The sequence below is a fragment of the Hyla sarda genome, chromosome 1 (genome assembly GCF_029499605.1).
Source record: "Hyla sarda isolate aHylSar1 chromosome 1, aHylSar1.hap1, whole genome shotgun sequence".
NCBI lineage: Eukaryota > Metazoa > Chordata > Amphibia > Anura > Hylidae > Hyla > Hyla sarda.
In genome coordinates, this window is record NC_079189.1 from 537,942,646 (window position 1) to 537,960,575 (window position 17,930).

The following is a 17,930-nucleotide window of genomic DNA, read 5'->3' on the forward strand; positions in this document are numbered from 1 at the left end:
GTCCAGAGTAGAATAGGTTTGCTATGGGGATTTGCTCCTGCTCTGGACAGTTCCTGACATGGACAGTGGTGTCAGCAGAAAGTACTGTGGTCAGACAGAAAATAAATAAAGAAAATAACTTCCTCTGTAGTATACAGCAGCTGATAAGTACTGGAAGGATTAAGATTTTTAAATAGAAGTAATTTACAAATCTGTTTAAGATTCTGGCACCAGTTGATAAAGAAAAAAAACTGTTTTTCACCGGAGTAACCCTTTAAGGTATATTGCTCCAAATACTGTTATTGATGCTGCTATAACAATAGTAACATGTAGGGTGAACATTGCACATAGTCTCCCCCTGCTCTTTACTGCTTTCTGCTCAATACATTGCCTGGCTGCTCCTATAGAACATCTTGATCAATATGGTAATGATTTAAGTTATTTACAGATGCTTCACACAATGTTCGGAACTGAAAGTACATTGGCAGAAAATGTCTGTTCCCTATGTAAGCTTTGACATTAATAGTCATGTTTATTCTTAAGTTTCCATCTGGAAATGTTGTTGTCCCGCTTAGATCATGCTAAAGATCATATATTAGAATTACCTCTATCAATAGCGTGTAATGTGACTCCCAGGCTACTCACCACAGATCCAGTAAGCATATTGATCCAATAGAGGTGAATACAGCTAGTGAAATCACTATCCCTAGTTCCCAATTATTTGGCGGGTGGCCTTCTCATAGTGTTTGGCAGTGTTTTATAACCAGTGTGCCTCCAGCTTTTGCAAATCTACAATTGACATCATGCCTGAACATTTATGATTACCAGGGTGGCACTAGAGGGGGCCATCTTGTGCTGGTACCATGTCGAACATAAGTAAAATCAGTCGAGGTCACTTTAAAAAGCAACAGCTTCTGGAAGCACACCATTTACATATCAGACATGTCTCCTCCTTCCCCAGCAGCTTGCACCGTGCAGATGGACTTGTCGTGATGGCGGGTCCATGGAGTGTAGCGGTGTAGGTGGATGGGGCAAGATGGTATTAACCCCAGGGGCAAGGTGTTATTAACCCCTAATATTTGTGACACCAGAGTGGTTTTTGGGTACTGGAACCACACAAACGGTATCTCCGCTATTCCAATAGCTAGGCAGTGAAAGGAGAGTCCACAACCAAGTTATGGTTTAACTGAGTTAAGACAGGTGTTATTATCTTCAAAACTAGGTAAGAATCCCAGAGAGGTGGCCAGGAACACAGAAGGACCTCGCAGCTTGCTGGGACCAATTATACTTGTAATAGAATTGACTTAAAGGAGAACTCCAGACCATAAAAATTGGCAGTTTGCTGTCTGGGCATGCTGGGATTTGGAGTTTTGCAACATCTGGAGGGCCATAGTTTGGAGATCACTGTGCAGTGGTCTCTAAACTGTAGCCCTCCAGATGTTGCAAACCTGCAAATCCCAGCATGCCCAAACTGCAAACAGCTGTCTCGGCATGCTGGGAGTTGTAGTTGCGTACCTCCAGCTGTTGCATAACTACATCACCCAGCATGCCCTTCGGCGATCAGTACAAGCTGGGAGTGGTAGTTTTGTAACAGCTGGAGGCACACTGGTTGGAAAATACTGAGTTAGTTAACAGAACCTAAATGAAGGTTTTCCAACCAGTGTGCCTCCAGCTGTTGCAAAAGTACAACTCCCAACATGCACGGTCTGTCAGTACATGCTGGGAGTTGTAGTTTTGAAACAGCTGGAGGTTCCGCCCCCCCCCCCCCCCATGTGAATGTACAGGGTGCATTCACACGGGCAGGTTTACAGTAAGTTTGCTGCATGAAGTTTGAGCTGCAGCAAATTTTTGAACGCAGTGCAAACTCCTAGCGGGAAACTCACCGTAAACCCGCCAGTGGAAATGTACCCTAAAAAAACTACACTACATTAACACACAATAAAGGGTAAAACACTACATTTACACCCCCTTACTCTGTCCCCCCCCCCCCCCAATAAAAATGAAAAATGTATCGTACAGCAGTGTTTCCAAAACAGAGCCTCCAGTTGTTGCAAAACAACAACTCCCAGCATTTCCGGACAGCCACTGACTGTCCAGGCATGCTGGGAGTTTAGCTACAGCTGTAGACACCCTGTTTGGGAATCACTGGCGTAGAATACCCCTATGTCCAACCGTATGCAATCCCTAACTTGGTCCTCAAATGCGCATGGCGCTCTCTCACTTCGGAGCCCTGTCGTATTTCACATATGGGGTATTTCCGTACTCGAGAGAAATTGCACTACAGATTTGGGATGGGGCTTTTTCTCCTTTTACTCCTTATGAAAAGGAAAAGTTAGGGGATACACCAGCCTGTTAGTGTAAAAAAAAATTACACTAACATGCTGGTGTTGCCCCATACTTTTTATTTTCACAAGCGGTAAAAGGAAAATTTGTAACGCAATTTCTCCTGAGTACCCTAATACCCCATATGTGGGCGTAAAATGCTCTGCGGACACCCAACAAGGCTCAGAAGTGAGAGCACACCATGTACATTTGAGGCCTAAACTGGTGATTTGCACAGGGGTGGCTGATTTTACAGCGGTTCTGACATAAATGCAAAAAAATAAATACCCACATGTAACCCCATTTTGGAAACTGCACCCCTAACGGAACGTAACAAGGGGTATAGTGAGCCTTAATACCCCACAGATGTTTGATGAATTTTTGATGTTTTCTTCTGAGTAAGAACATACCCCATTTGTGGATGTAAAGTGCTCTCCTGGTGCACTACAATGCTCAGAAGAGAAGGGGCGCCATTGAGCTTTTGAAGAGAAAATTTCTCCGGAATTGAAGGCCCGTGACATCCATTCCAAACAAATTCTCTTTCCAAAAGCTCAATGGCGCTCCTCCTCTTCTGAGCATTGTAGTGCTCCCGCAGAGCACTTGACATCCACACATGGGGTATTTCTATACTAAGAAGAAATGGGGTTACAAATTTTGGGGGTCATTTTCTCTTATTACATCTTTTTTCATTTACACATCCAACTTTAACAAAAAGTCATCAAACACTTGTGAAGTGTTAAGGCTCACTGTACGCCTTGTTACGTTCCTTGAGGGGTGTAATCAAAGTAGCATGCCATGGGGTTTTTGTTTTGCTGTTCTGGCACCATAGGGGCTTCCTAAATGCGACATGCCCTCCAAAAACCATTTCAGCAAAATTTGCTTTCCAAAAGCCAAATGTGACGCCTTCTGTTCTGAGCATTGTAGTGCGCCAGCAGATCACTTGACGTCCACACATGGGGCATTTCCATACTCAGAAGAGATGGAGTTACAAATTTTGTGGGCCATTTTCTAGTATTGCCCCTTGTAAAAATAAAAAATTTGGGGGAAAACTAGCATTTTAGTGAAAAAAATAAATAAATTTACACATCCAACTTTAACGAAAAGTCGTTAAACACCTGTCGGGTGTTAAGGCTCACTGTACCCCTTGTTAAATTCCTTGAGGGGTGTAGTTTCCAAAATAGTACGCCATGTGTTTTTTTTTTTTTTTTTTGCTGTTCTGGTACCATAGGGGCTTCTTAAATGTGACATGCCCCCCAAAAACCATTTCAGAAAAACTCTCCAAAATCCTACTGTCGCTCCTTCTCTTCTGAGCCCTCTAGTGCACCCGCCGAACACTTTACATAGACATATGAGGTATGTGCTTACTCGAGAGAAATTGGGTTAAACATTTTAGGAAGATTTCTCTCCTTTTCCCCTTGTAAAAATTCAAAAACTGGGTCTACAAGAACATGCCAGTGTAAAAAATTTAGATTTTGGATTTTCTCCTTCAATTTGCTGCTATTCCTGTGAAACACCTAAAGGGTTAACAAACCTTTTGAATGTCATTTTGAATACTTTCAGTGGTGCAGTTTTTATAATGGGGTCATTTGTGGGGTATTTCTAATAAGAAGGCCCTTAAAATGCACTTCAAAACTGAACTGGTCCCTGAAAAATTTCGATTTTGAAAATGTTTGGAAAAATTGGAAAATTGCTGCTGAACTTTGAAGCCCTCTGATGTCTTCCAAAAGTAAAAACATGACAACGTTATGATGCCAACATAAAGTAGACATATTGTATATGTGAATCAATATATAATTTATTTGGAATATAAATTTTCAAATTGAAAAAAAAATGCAACATTTTCAATTTTTTCATAACATTTGGGAATTTTTCACCAAGAAATGATCAAATTTTTTTTTACCACTAAGATAAAGTAGAATATGTCACGAAAAAACAGTCTCAGAATCAGAATGAAAGGTAAAAGCATCCCAGAGTTATTAATGCTTAAAGTGACAGTGGTCAGATGTGCAAAAAATGGCCGGGTCCTACACTGAAAATTGGCTGGGTCGTTAAAGTGGTTCTCCGGTGGAAAACTTTTTTTTTTTTTTTTTTTTAATCAACTGGTGCCAGAAAGTGAAACAGATTTGTAAATTACTTCTATAAAAAAAAAAAAAAAAAAAATCCTAATCCTTCCAGTACTTATTAGCTGCTGAATACTACAGAGGAAACTCTTTTCTTTTTGGAACACAGAGCTCACTGCTTACATCATGACCACAGTGTTCTCTGCTGACACATCTGTCCATTTTGAGAATTGTCCAGAGTAGGAGAAAATCCCTATAGAAAACATATGCTGCTCAGGACAGTTCCTAAAATGAACAGAGATGTAAGCAGAGAGCACTGTCATCATGATGTCAGCAGAGAGCACTGTGTTCCAAAAAGAAAATACTTTGCTCTGTAGTATTCAGCAGCTAGTTAGTACTGGAAGGATTAAGATTTTTTTTTTTTTTTTATAGAAGTCATTTACAAATCTGTTTAACTTTCTGGCACCAGTTGATAAAAAAAAAAAAGTTTTCCACTGGAGTACCCCTTTAACCCCTTAAGGACCAAGGACGTACCGGTACGTCCTTGGTCCTGCTCTTCTGATATAACGCGGGGTTACACAGTAACCCCACGTCATATCACGGCGGGCCCGGCGTCATAGTGAAGCCGGGACCCGCCTCTAATAGTGCGCAGCGCCGATAACGGCGCCGCGTGCTATTAACCCTTTAGCCGCGCGCTCAGAGCTGAGCCGCGCGGCTAAAAGTGAAAGTTCCCGGCTAGCTCAGTCGGGCTGTTCGGGATAGCCGCGGCATCCCGAACAGCTGACAGGACAGCGGGAGGGCCCCTACCTGCCTCCTCGCTGTCCGATCGCCGAATGACTGCTCAGTGCCTGAGATCCAGGCATGAGCAGTCATGCGGCAGAATCGTTGATCACTGGTTTCTTATGAGAAACCAGTGATCAACATAGAAGATCAGTGTGTGCAGTGTTATAGGTCCCTATGGGACCTATAACACTGCAAAAAAAAAGTGAAAAAAAAAAGTGAATAAAGATCATTTAACTCCTCCCCTATTAAAAGTTTGAATCAGCCCCCTTTTCCAATAAAAAAAAACACAGTGTAAATAAAAATAAAAATAAACATATATGGTATCACCGCGTGCGGAAATGTCCGAATTAAATTCCAAAGTCCAAAATAGTGTATTTTTGGTCACTTTTTATATCATTTAAAAATGAATAAAAAGCGATCAATAAGTCCTATCAATGCAAAAATGGTACCGTTAAAAACTTCAGATCACGGCGCAAAAAATTAGCCCTCATACCGCCCCATACACGGAAAAAAAAAAAGTTATAGGGGTCAGAAGATGACAATTTTAAACATATTAATTTTCCTGCATGTAGTTATGATTTTTTCCAGAAGTCCGACAAAATCAAACCTATATAAGTAGGGTATCATTTTAATCGTATGGACCTACAGAATAAAGATAAGGTGTCATTTTTACCGAAAAATGTACTACGTAGAAACGGAAGCCCCCAAAAGTTACAAAACAGCGGTTTTTTTTTTCAATTTTGTCGCACAATGATTTTTTTTCCCGCTTCACCGTAGATTTTTGGGCAAAATGACTGACGTCATTACAAAGTAGAATTGGTGTCGCAAAAAATAAGCCATCATATGGATTTTTAGGTGCAAATTTGAAAGAGTTATGATTTTTTAAAGGCAAGGAGCAAAAAACGAAAATGCAAAAACGGAAAAACCCCCGGTCCTTAAGGGGTTAAGGGGTTAAACTGGTGCCCTCTGGTAACATGTGACATCTCACAGATCCTTTAGATGACCTCTCACGGGTCCTTTATACTAACTATACATTAATATTCTGACTACAATTCTATTACAATAAATGACAGTATAATAACAGCAGGGGAGACACTGCAGGAGAGCCCGAGGTCACTGAGGGACTCAACCTGACAGGGTCTAAGTGTAGTGCAGGACCATGTCCTGTACTGGGACATCACAGACTCTAAGGCTTTGTTCACATTATGGAATGTCGGCACAGAAAATCTCTGTGCATAACATGTCGGTGCCAGGACCACATAGGAATTTGACGTCTCATAGACGGCTATGCATTCCGTGCAAAGTCCACAAAAAGAATGCACAGATTCATTCTTTCTGCAGACATGGAAAACAGAATCAGCAGAATCCCATTGAATTTACCGGGACTCTGCTGCAGCAGAATTTCCATGTGGACATTCCAAGTGGAATTACACATGAAATTCCAACATGTGAACATAGCCTAAGAGCCATTTGCACATTTTTCACTGCACTCCCTTTTCTAATTGTCTCCTCCAGACTGCTCATCTTGCCTAAGTTGCCATTGTCCTCCAGTATTCATTCTTGAGATTCTTGACAAGACTGTGATGGTCTTATATTCCCTAAATACACCATGTGTGTGTGTACATGACAATTTCTTAATCCTGCCATGAAAGTACAATTATTGGTTGTATAAGGGGTCTCCCACACTGTTCTGTTTGCAATAGGTGTAAACCTATTTGTGATTATTTGTGATTATAAAGCAAAATTTCACAGGGGATTTGGTTTGGGAAGGGAAAAAATTCAGCACCAAAACATAAAATGGTACCGAACACTGAGTGTGGGCGCCACAGTTCGTGACATCACACCCCCTCGTGATGTCACACCACGCCCCCATAATGCAAGTCTATGGGAGGGGGCTTGGCGACTGCCACGTGCCCTCCCATAGACTTGCATTGAGGGGGCGTAACCGTGACGTCATGAGCCCCGATGCCCATACTCAGCGCTTGGAACAAAATGTTCCAATCGCTGAGGCAGTGGAGTACCCCTTTTAGGCTCCAGCAGAGGTGTCCTGGTGATGTACCATACACACTGGTATCAGCAGACACGTGCAAGAGAAAGTGCTAAAGACTGATGAGGCTTTTGATTGGCCACAGCATCCCATGCTGAGTGTATGGTGATGTCACCGGGGCACTCTTCCGCAGTCACAGTGTGTGATCAGGAGCAACAGGAGAAGTAAGTATAGGTTGTTTTATTTTCCTTTAAAATTCCTGCACCCTGGCAAGTAGGCCTTGAAATCATGTTGCAGGTATACCTCTAGGACTTGTTAGTTTCATAAATATGCTAAGAAGCACAGGATCTTGTCACAAGACGTGAATGTGCAGCTTTGTCTGTTTTTCTATATTTATGTCACATGGGGAGATTTATTAAAACCTGAGCAGAGCAAAAGTGGTGCAGTTGCCCATAGCAACCAGATTGCTTTGGTTTATTTACATTTTTTTTTTCAGCCATAGGCTGGCCAGGCATGCTGGGAGCTGTAGTTTTGGAACAGCTGGTGGGCCACCATTTGGAGACCACAGCACCAGACTCAAAACCCCCAATTAAAGTAGTAGTTTCTGCTTAGAATATCCTGCTTTGCGACATGATACCCGCAGCTACATGATCAACATGACAGGTTCCCCTTAAAGGGGTACTCCCGTGGAAAACTTTTTTTAAATCAACTGGTGCCAAAAAGTTAATCAGATTTGTAAACAGAGCTCTCTGCTGACATCATGACCACAGTGCTCTCTGCTGACATCTCTGTCCATTTTAAGAACTCTCCAGAGTAGGAGAAAATCCCCATAGCAAGCATAGGCTGCTCTGGTAAGTTCCTAAAATGGCCAGAGATGTCAGCAGAGAGCACTGTGCTCGTGATGCCAGCAGAGAGCCCTGTGTTCCAAAAAGAAAATAATTTCCTATGTAGTATTCAGCAGCTAATAAGTACTGGAAGGATTAAGATTTTTTTAATGGAAGTCATTTACAAATCTGTTTATCTTTCTGGCACCAGTTAATTAAAAAAAAAAAAAGTTTTCCACGAGAGTACCCCTTTAAGTTGAATATTTGAAGCCGTAGTACATTGCAGAGACACCGGTGGGCGATAAATACTGGCTGTAAATTTAGCTTGTGATGTATCATTTCTCCTCATGAGACATATCCCCCTGCATTACACAAGTAATACCAGGCAGGAGAACTTTTTATTTTTGGCCGCACTTAGGAATTCTTCAATATAAATTTGACATTTACATTAAAAGTCTTTATGTAACATATAATTAAAAGGCACCCGGCTTCCCACAGTCATTGGCTAATTCGGGACGTTGCATGTAGAGGAAATGGATTTGTCACTACTGATTTTCATTCACTTAACCAGATTGTGTCATACGCTGATCGTAGGGTGAGACCATTGACTCATGAGGGAAAGTGTCATTTTCCTACTTCAGTGACTGAGCCTGAGATTTAATTATTAAAGAAATAACACCAATTTGTTTTATTTTCCATCTACGTTTATTCACTGTCCAGTGACTATGTATACGTATGTGACACAGAGATCAGCAGGGGGCGCTCTACAGTTATAATGATGGGATGAGGTAAGAGTGACCTGGAGTGGATGTCATGCTCTATAAAGGCTGCAGGCACCATTATAATATTTTGCCTAATAGGAAGGTTAATGGGTCAAACTGGAAGAAACTTTACTATAGTTCTGACAGAAAATCACCTTTTTGGTGTCATTGTAGATTAGTTGAAAAAAAGTGGGCATATTGAGGGGAATCGGTACACCAACGAGAGGGCTCGGTATTTTAAAGAAAATATTTGCAACCTGTTTAGTTCTGTGCCTCCCATGCCACTTTTTTGAAAAGTGAATGGGCATGGACTAGTGGGACATGGCCTCCTGCAGCCCATAACATTTACTTTAATTGACTCCTTAAATCGACTCCATCTCACAGATATCAGAGTTTTCAGTTTTTGTTGCATGGACAGCCACAGATGGCTGGCACCCTTTTAATATATTTGCACATCTTATTCCAGAACTGTTTTCATTAAAGTATAACTGTCAAATTTACCGATTTTTACCGAAAAATCCACAGCGAAACGGAAATTTTTTTTATTGTGCGACAAACTTTAAGAAAAAATGCCATTTTGTAAATTTTGGGGGCTTCAGTTTCTACGGAGTACATTTTTCGGTAAAAATGACACCTTATCTTTATTCTGTAGGTTCATACGGTTAAAATGATACCCAACTTATATAGGTTTGATTTTGTATTACTTCAGAAAAAAATCATAAATACATACAGGAAAATTTATATGTTTAAAATTGTCATTTTCTGAGCCCTATAACTTTTTTATTTTTCTGTCTTCAGGGCGCGATGAGGGCTAATTTTTTGCGCTGTGATCTGAAGTTTTTAGCGGTACCATTTTTGTTCTGATCAGACTTTTTAAACACTTTTTATTCACTTTTTTGTGGTATAAAAAGTGATCAAAAATGCGCAATTTTGGACTTTGGAATTTTTTTGCGCGTACGCCATTGAACGTGTGGTTTTAAAAAGCGGTATATTTTTATCATTTGGGCATTTCCGCACGCGGTGATACCACATATGTTTATTTTTATTTACACTGTTTTATTTTGTTGCTAAGAAATGCCGGGTGATTTAAACTTTTAATTCAGAAGGGAATACCTGAAAGGGTTAACTTTTTTTTTTACACTTTTTTTTGCGAGCTCATAGCTCCTATAGGGACCTATGAACTTACAATGGCTGATTGCATACACAGATTGTTGCCTTGCCGTTGCATGGACTTTGGAATTTTTTTGTGTAACTGTAACTGTAACTCAGGCTGGAGCAATCAATCAGAGCCGGGACGCCGACGGAAGAAGGTAGGGACCTTCTTCTCTCCGAGTAGATGATTGGGGCATCGCGATTTTATCGCGATGACCCCGATCAGCCCGACTGAGCAGCCGGGAAACATTTACTTTCACTTTCGATGCGGCGCTCAGCTTTGAGCGCCGCATCGGAAGGGTTAATAGCGCGTGGCCTAACGATCACAGCCGCGCGCTATTAGCCACGGGTCCCGGATATGAATAGGCGCAGGGACCATCCCGCGTTATATACAGGGATTGGACTTAGGACGTACTCATGCGTCCTAAGTTCTTAAGGAGTTAAATGTTACTCATTAGGTTGTGCAGATGCTTTTCATGTCTTTTTTTATGTGTCTAGCTTCTGTATTTGGCTCATAAATCTCTCTGTTCTGCTGCTTACTCATTCTGCGCAGGAAGTGGCATGTCCAAGGCAAGCACAGAGCCTGTCCTCACTCACCATGCATTCATTTCCTCCCTGAGTCTGCTGTGCTGGGTCTCTTCATCCAGTCACTGAAGGCTGCTCTGTAACACCCTCCTCTGTTTTTATGCTTCAGTCTGATAGACAGGACAGTGAGCACAGAGGAGTACTAATGCCACCCTCACTTCCTGGACTTTGTCCCAGCCTGAGCTTCAGAAGGGTCAGAGATGATGAATTGTATGATGACCCCTAGTGGTGTTTTTTAATATGCCATACAATTTATAAAAAGGAGATAATTTTTTATGAAGTATATTAGAAAAGTTAATGTTTTGCCCAGATGTACAACATATAAATAGTTTTTGATTCTGACAGTGCCCATTTAAGATTGGCATACAAAACATCAAACCTAATGAATCCCTCCCTCTAATGTTTAAAGGGAACCTGTCATCACTTTCATGCTGCCTTAAAGGATTAGTTCAGTAAAACAAAACTTATCCCCTATCCGCAGGGTGGTCCCAGGTGGTCCTGCCTGCCAGCCTTTATTAATGGAAGGATAGATATATCAAATCAAGGCTGGTCGGGAAGGGAGAAGCCACCAGAGTTTCCTTTCAATGGGATGTGGGATGTGTCATAAAAAAAATTACCCATTGTTAAAGGACATCTGCAGTGCTCATACATAAAAAAAAGTTTACCTCATCTGATATAGCTCTTTCAAAGACCTTTCCAACGATACCTCATTTGTCAAATTTGGCCCAGCCATTCTCTCGTAATTGCCACCTGTAGCAGTAAGCAGCCATTTCATAAAGACTACATTTCCCATGACTCCCTGCACCAGCTTCCTGTTAGCTGCTGCTCTCCCTCCTCCCCTTCGCTCTCCGAAGTTTTCCGAAGCTAGAGTGGGGAGGAGCGAGGGCAGAGGCCGAGATCACATGTCTGCAGGACATAATTAAGCCACACAGCTCCATCCCCCGCACACAGCTCGGTACACAGCTCCATCCCCCGCATACAGCTCCATCCCCTCCCCCTGCTCTGTCTCCCCAGGACCTCATCTACCACGGGGAGGCTGCAAGTTTGCACGGGGAAAACACAGAGCGGGGGAGGGGAGAGAGGACGTCTGTGCAGAACTCCTTCACCTCCATAATGATGTGTGAGGAGGACAGACTGCACTGCACGGGGCTGAGGATTTCTGTGTGTGAGGAGGACAGACTGCAGGGGAATAAATATCATACTGGGGATAATTTCTATGTGTGAGGGGGGGGGGGACTCCTGAATGACACATGCTGGGAGTTGTAGTCCCTGTTATGTGTGTGTATGCCAGTGTTTCCCAACCAGGGAATGCTGGGGGTAGTAGTTTTGCAACATCTGTAGGCACCCTGGTTGGGAAACACTGGTGTATGAACTGCAACTCCCAGGAGACTACTAAGATACAATATAGGTGTTGGTGAACTACAACCCCCAGGAGACTACTGAGATACAATATAGGTGTTGGTGAACTACAACCCCCAGGAGACTACTGAGATACAATGTAGGTGTTGGTGAACTACAACTCACAGGAGACTACTGAGAAACAATATAGGTGTTGATGAACTACAACTCCCAGGAGACTACTGAGATACAATAGAGGTGTTGGTGAACTACAACTCCCAGGAGACTACTAAGATACAATAGAGGTGTTGGTGAACTACAACCCCCAGGAGAATACAGATATACAATAGAGGTGTTGGTGAACTACAACCCCCAGGAGACTACTGAGATACAATATAGGTGTTGGTGAACTACAACCCCCAGGAGACTACTGAGATACAATATAGGTGTTGGTGAACTACAACTCCCAGGAGACTACTGAGATACAATATAGGTGTTGATGAACTACAACTCCCAGGAGACTACTGAGATACAATAGAGGTGTTGGTGAACTACAACTCCCAGGAGACTACTAAGATACAATATAGGTGTTGGTGAACTACAACCCCCAGGAGACTACTGAGATACAATATAGGTGTTGGTGAACTACAACCCCCAGGAGACTACTGAGATACAATAAAGGTGTTGGTGAACTACAACTCCCAGGAGACTACTGAGATACAATAGAGGTGTTGGTGAACTACAACCCCCAGGAGAATGCAGATATACAATAGAGGTGTTGGTGAACTACAACCCCCAGGAGACTACTGAGATACAATATAGGTGTTGGTGAACTACAACTCCCAGGAGACTACTCATACAATAGAGGTGTTGGTGAACTACAACTCCCAGGAGACAACTAAGATACAATATAGGTGTTGGTGAACTACAACTCCCAGGAGACTACTGAGATACAATTTAGGTGTTGGTGAACTACAACTCCCAGGAGACTACTGAGATACAATAGAGGTGTTGATGAACTACAACCTCCATGAGACTACGGAGGCAGCATGCTGGTGTTATACCACAGACTGGAGACTCCTGAATGACACATGCTGGGAGTTGTAGTCCCTTTTGTGTGTGTATGCCAGTGTATCCCAACCAGGGCTGAGTTATATTAGTGTGCTCTGTATAACTCTGCACAGGCTGTGTATATATATATATATATATATATATATATATATATATATATATATAGTATCTCAGTAGCCTCCTGGGGGTTGTAGTTCACCAACACCTCTATTGTATCTCTGTATTCTCCTGGGAGTTGTAGTTCACCAACACCTCTATTGTATCTCAGTAGTCTCCTGGGAGTTGTAGTTCACCAACACCTATATTGTATCTCTGTAGTCTCCTGGGAGTTGTAGTTCACCAACACCTATATTGTATCTTAGTAGTCTCCTGGGAGTTGTAGTTCACCAACACCTCTATTATATCTCAGTAGTCTCCTGGGAGTTGTACTTCACCAACACCTATATTGTATCTCAGTAGTCTCCTGGGAGTTGTAGTTCACCAACGCCTATATTGTATCTCAGTAGTCTCCTGGGAGTTGTAGTCCATATACCAGTGTTTCCCAACCAGGGTGGCTACAGATGTTGCAAAACTACTACTCCCAGCATTCCCTGGTTGGGAAACACTGGCATACACACACAAAACAGGGACTACAACTCCCAGCATGGTCATTCAGGAGTCCCCCCCCCTCCCCTCACACATAGAAATCATCCCCAGTATGATATTTATTCCCCTGCAGTCTGTCTCCTTCACACACAGAAATCCTCAGCCCCGTGCAGTGCAGTCTGTCCTCCTCACACATCATTATGGAGGTGAAGGAGTTCTGCACAGACGTCCTCTCATCTCCCCCGCTCTGTGTTTTCCCCGTGCAAACTTGCAGCCTCCCTGTGGTAGATGAGGTCCTGGGGAGACAGAGCAGGGGGAGGGGATGGAGCTGTGTACAGAGCTGTGTGCGGGGGATGAAGCTGTGTACAGAGCTGTATACGTCCGCGCTCTCCCCCTGCTTCTTGTGTAATGTAAGAGCGGGGGGTGTGAAGTGAGATTTCCGAACCCAAGGGGCGTGGCTTATGTCTTGCAGACGTGCTATCTCGGTCTCTGCCCTCGCTCCTCCCCGCTCTTGCTTTGGAAAACTTTGCAGGGGGAGTGAAGCAATCCCCCGGCGCATTATGGGCATTTTTGACGTAGCGTCGACCAAGATGGCGGCTCCATAGAGAATAATAGGTCGACGCTCCGCGTGTTAGGGGATCAGGAGATGACTTCCTGTCATAGCGGAGAAACGGGACCAGCCAGGTAATAGATCCCATTTAGAAACATATATAACTTGTGTTATTATTACATTTGGGCCCTAACTTGCTAGCACTGCAGTTGTCCTTTAAAATCTATGTTAACCAAATTTTTAAAGAATTTTTTGTATTTTTTTTTCTATTCTTGCAGTTTACTATCTATATTTTAAAATAATAACAAAACCTTGCCGTTTTCATTCTCACTACCAGGGCTAAAACTTAGCTGAGACTTCATGTTCTGTACAGATGACACTGGATCCACCATCATTCACAGCAGAGATCAGCAACTTCCCTCCCTGTAGAATGTCCTCAGAACGGGTCACAGAGAATGCTCAGCAGTGTCTTCAATACATGTGAAGGGGACACATCTTGTCTTGATGTCTATAGTCCATGAGGTTTGCTGGAAAGCATATCACTAAATGCTGTTAAAAACAGCTCAGGCAACATGACTGCCCCAATGCCAATGCATTGCACTGAACAGTTATAGAAATCGAAAGATTGTTTTATATAGTGCCTTAAATGTGAATATTTTCCCCCATTGATTAAAAAATAAATCACCCCTTTCCCATTTTGCAAATAAAAAATAAATAAAATAAACAAACATATTTAGTATTGCCATGTGTGGAAATGTATGAGCTATAACAACATAATGTAAATGATCCCCTACGGTGAACAGGTAAATGTAATAAAAGATACCGACTTTCTAAAGTGCTGGAAACAACACATTTAAGAAAAAAGGACGTAAAAAGTGATCCAAAAAAGTCATATATAAGTAAAATAGGTACGGATAAAAAATTCAAATTACAGCACAAAAACATCAGCCTCGTATACAGAAATGTAAGAAAGTTATAGCAGTTGGAATAGTTTTTTTTTTTAAAGTTAGACTTTTTAAAAAGCAGCAAAAGCATATAACCATGGGTATTTTTTTTATTGTATTGACCCACAGAATAAAGAGAACATGTCAGTTTTCTTTTCAGTTTCCCGCCACAATGTGGCTGCAGCAGTTATGTGAATCAGAACACTTGAGTCTTCGGGGTTACGCCATCCAATGGGGGTGGTGCGGGCTCATAGAATAGGGCCGCCTCTGTATACTCCTTCAGATGCGCACGCACAGACGAATCAACGACCCAGACAGATCATTATGCAATATCTGGACTATAACGATAAAGAAGCCATTCTACGCACATTTAGGGCCCCCAAATCACCATTGCTCATCAGGGGCTTTAAGGTGCTCCTTTTCACTGATTATTCTGTGGAGGTTACAAAAAAATTAAAGGAGTACAGTTCCATATGTACCTTATTGTTTCAAAAAGGACTTAAATTTCATCTCCAATATCCGGCCATACTGCATGTCCAACTTCAAGATGGCATGACTGAACTATTTTTCTCACGGGGTGCCTCCTTCTTCCATGGATCTGCAACTTTGCCAGTCACCCATGGAGAGGGAACTATTCAATTGGATCCGTTAACAGTGTCCTTCTTCATCAGCCCGGAAAAGAAGTGGAGGCGTAACCACTTCCATAACCTCAATTTTTTACATCCTTTCCTCACAATGGGATACATCACCTGCCTGTACAGTGGACACTTTCCTTGTTGCATTTGTTATCATTTGTACATATTTCTTTGACTGCCCTCCTTCCGGTCCCCTCCTCCCACTGCCTCCCCCCACTTCGACTTCTCCTCTCCCTTTTTGTCCCCCCTTCCTTCCTCCTCCCTGCTCCACCCTTCCTTTTTCCTCTACCCCTAGCCCCCCATCCTTCTCTTATATTGTTACTTGTGGCAGAGTTCCTCCTTAAGTTGGCTGCGGTCACTTTCTTTGTTGTTTGCACCATATCCGTTATTTTATGCACTAGCAGGAGTTGGTACTCTCCCTGAAAGAAGTGAAGTCATGGACAGAAGAGATTGTTGCGCAGATGTTTCTATGTGCCTACCAAGCCTTAGGCTGTCACTGTTTTGGTTGTTTCTGTTTTATGTATTTTTCTTGTGTTTTATCTGTCTACAGCTGCCACCATGTCACCAGCTTTGGATTAATCCACCTGGCACCACATGGTACACACCATACAAGCACTGTACACATCCCCGAAGTCAAGGATTTGCCTTCCAGTTTTCCTCTCCTTGGTTTTTCCATTGCATAGGGGTATGCGCCAGGGGTGCCAGATCTCCCCTCTGCGTTTTATATTCACCCTGGAACCTTTAGTCCACTATCTCACTACCACGCAGGACTTCTCGGGCATATTGATGGGCTCTGGGAGGTCCGGATATCCCTGTTCGCAGATAACATTATCTTGCATCTGGAGGACCCTGTGAAGACCATTCCCTGCATTCTACAAACTCTGACTGAGGCTGGGTTCACACCACGTTTTTCAAATACGATAACCGTATACGATTTTCTGCAAAGAAACGTATACGACTGTATCCGAAACCATATGCATAGAGAATGCATTGTAAACCGTATTCCAAATGTTGTGTACGGTTGCATCCGTTTTGCCTCGGATACGGTTTTGCCGATTTTTGAACCGTAGGCAAAAACACTGTTGACCACGTTTTTGCCTCCGGTTGGAAAACCGTATGCGAACCGTATGCGGTTCTTTTAACATGGTTGTCTATGAGAACCGTACACAGAATTTCAGAATATGGTTGCACACGGTTTTTCTAATCCATTTTTGGAGTTCACACATGCGCAAATTGGAATTTCAATAGAACAATAGTAACTTTATTAAATTGCTGGAAAACTAATTCTAACAAAATAGCAAAACCGTTGGCAAAAACTGATGCAAACGGATAGAACCGTATGGGGAAAAACCATATACGTTTTAATTTGGAGTCATACGGTTGTATACGGTTGCATACGGTTTTTGCCATACATTTTTTAGCGATAAACCGTATTCGGTAACCGTATTTGAAAAACGTGGTGTGAACCCAGCCTAACTTTGGTGCTGCTCTGGCTATCGGATCAATGCCCATAAATCTGAACTACTTTTCTTGAGGCGCCCTTCTCCACAGTATCTCCCCCATTTGTCATTGTTAGAGATACCATTAGCTACCCAATCTGTCACCTTTTTGGTCATAAAGATTAGTAAAATGCCCTAGTCCCTCATTCCCTGGATTACCCCCTTTTAATTGCTAAAATACAGTCCAAATTACTTAACTGGCACAACTTGCCGCTATCACTTTTAGGCAGTGGTCACTTACTTAAAGGGGTACTCCGGCCCTGAGACATCTTATCCCCTATCCAAAGGATAGGGGATTAGATATCTCACCGCGGGTGTCCCGTGGCTGGGGACCCAAGCAGTCTTGTATTCGCCACCCACCTGTTATAGCTGCACGCCGCTATGCCAGCTCACAAACAGCCGGGTGGCGACCATGGGGCCTGAGTATCGTGACGTCACGACTTCGCCCCCGTGTGACGTCACCCCCTGTCCCCGCTATGCAAGTCTATGGGAGGGGGCATGACGGCCATCATGCCCCCTCCCATAGACTTGCATAGCGGGGCGGGGGGCGGAGTCGTGATGTCATGATACTCCGGCCCCATAGTCGCCACCCAGCTGTTTGTGAGCTGGCACCGCGGCATGCAGCTCAAACAGGTGGGTGGCGAATACAAGACTGCGGGGGTCCCCAGCGGTGGGACCCCCCACAGTGAGACATCTTATCCCCTATCCTTTGGATAGGGGATAAGATGTCTCAGGGCCGGAATACCCCTTTAAACTTCCCAGACATGAGGGGCTATAACTTGGCCTGCATGCTATGCCATGTTATGGACTGGTTTCAAAACACGTCTTTTCATTCCAACACACCCCTGGAAACTC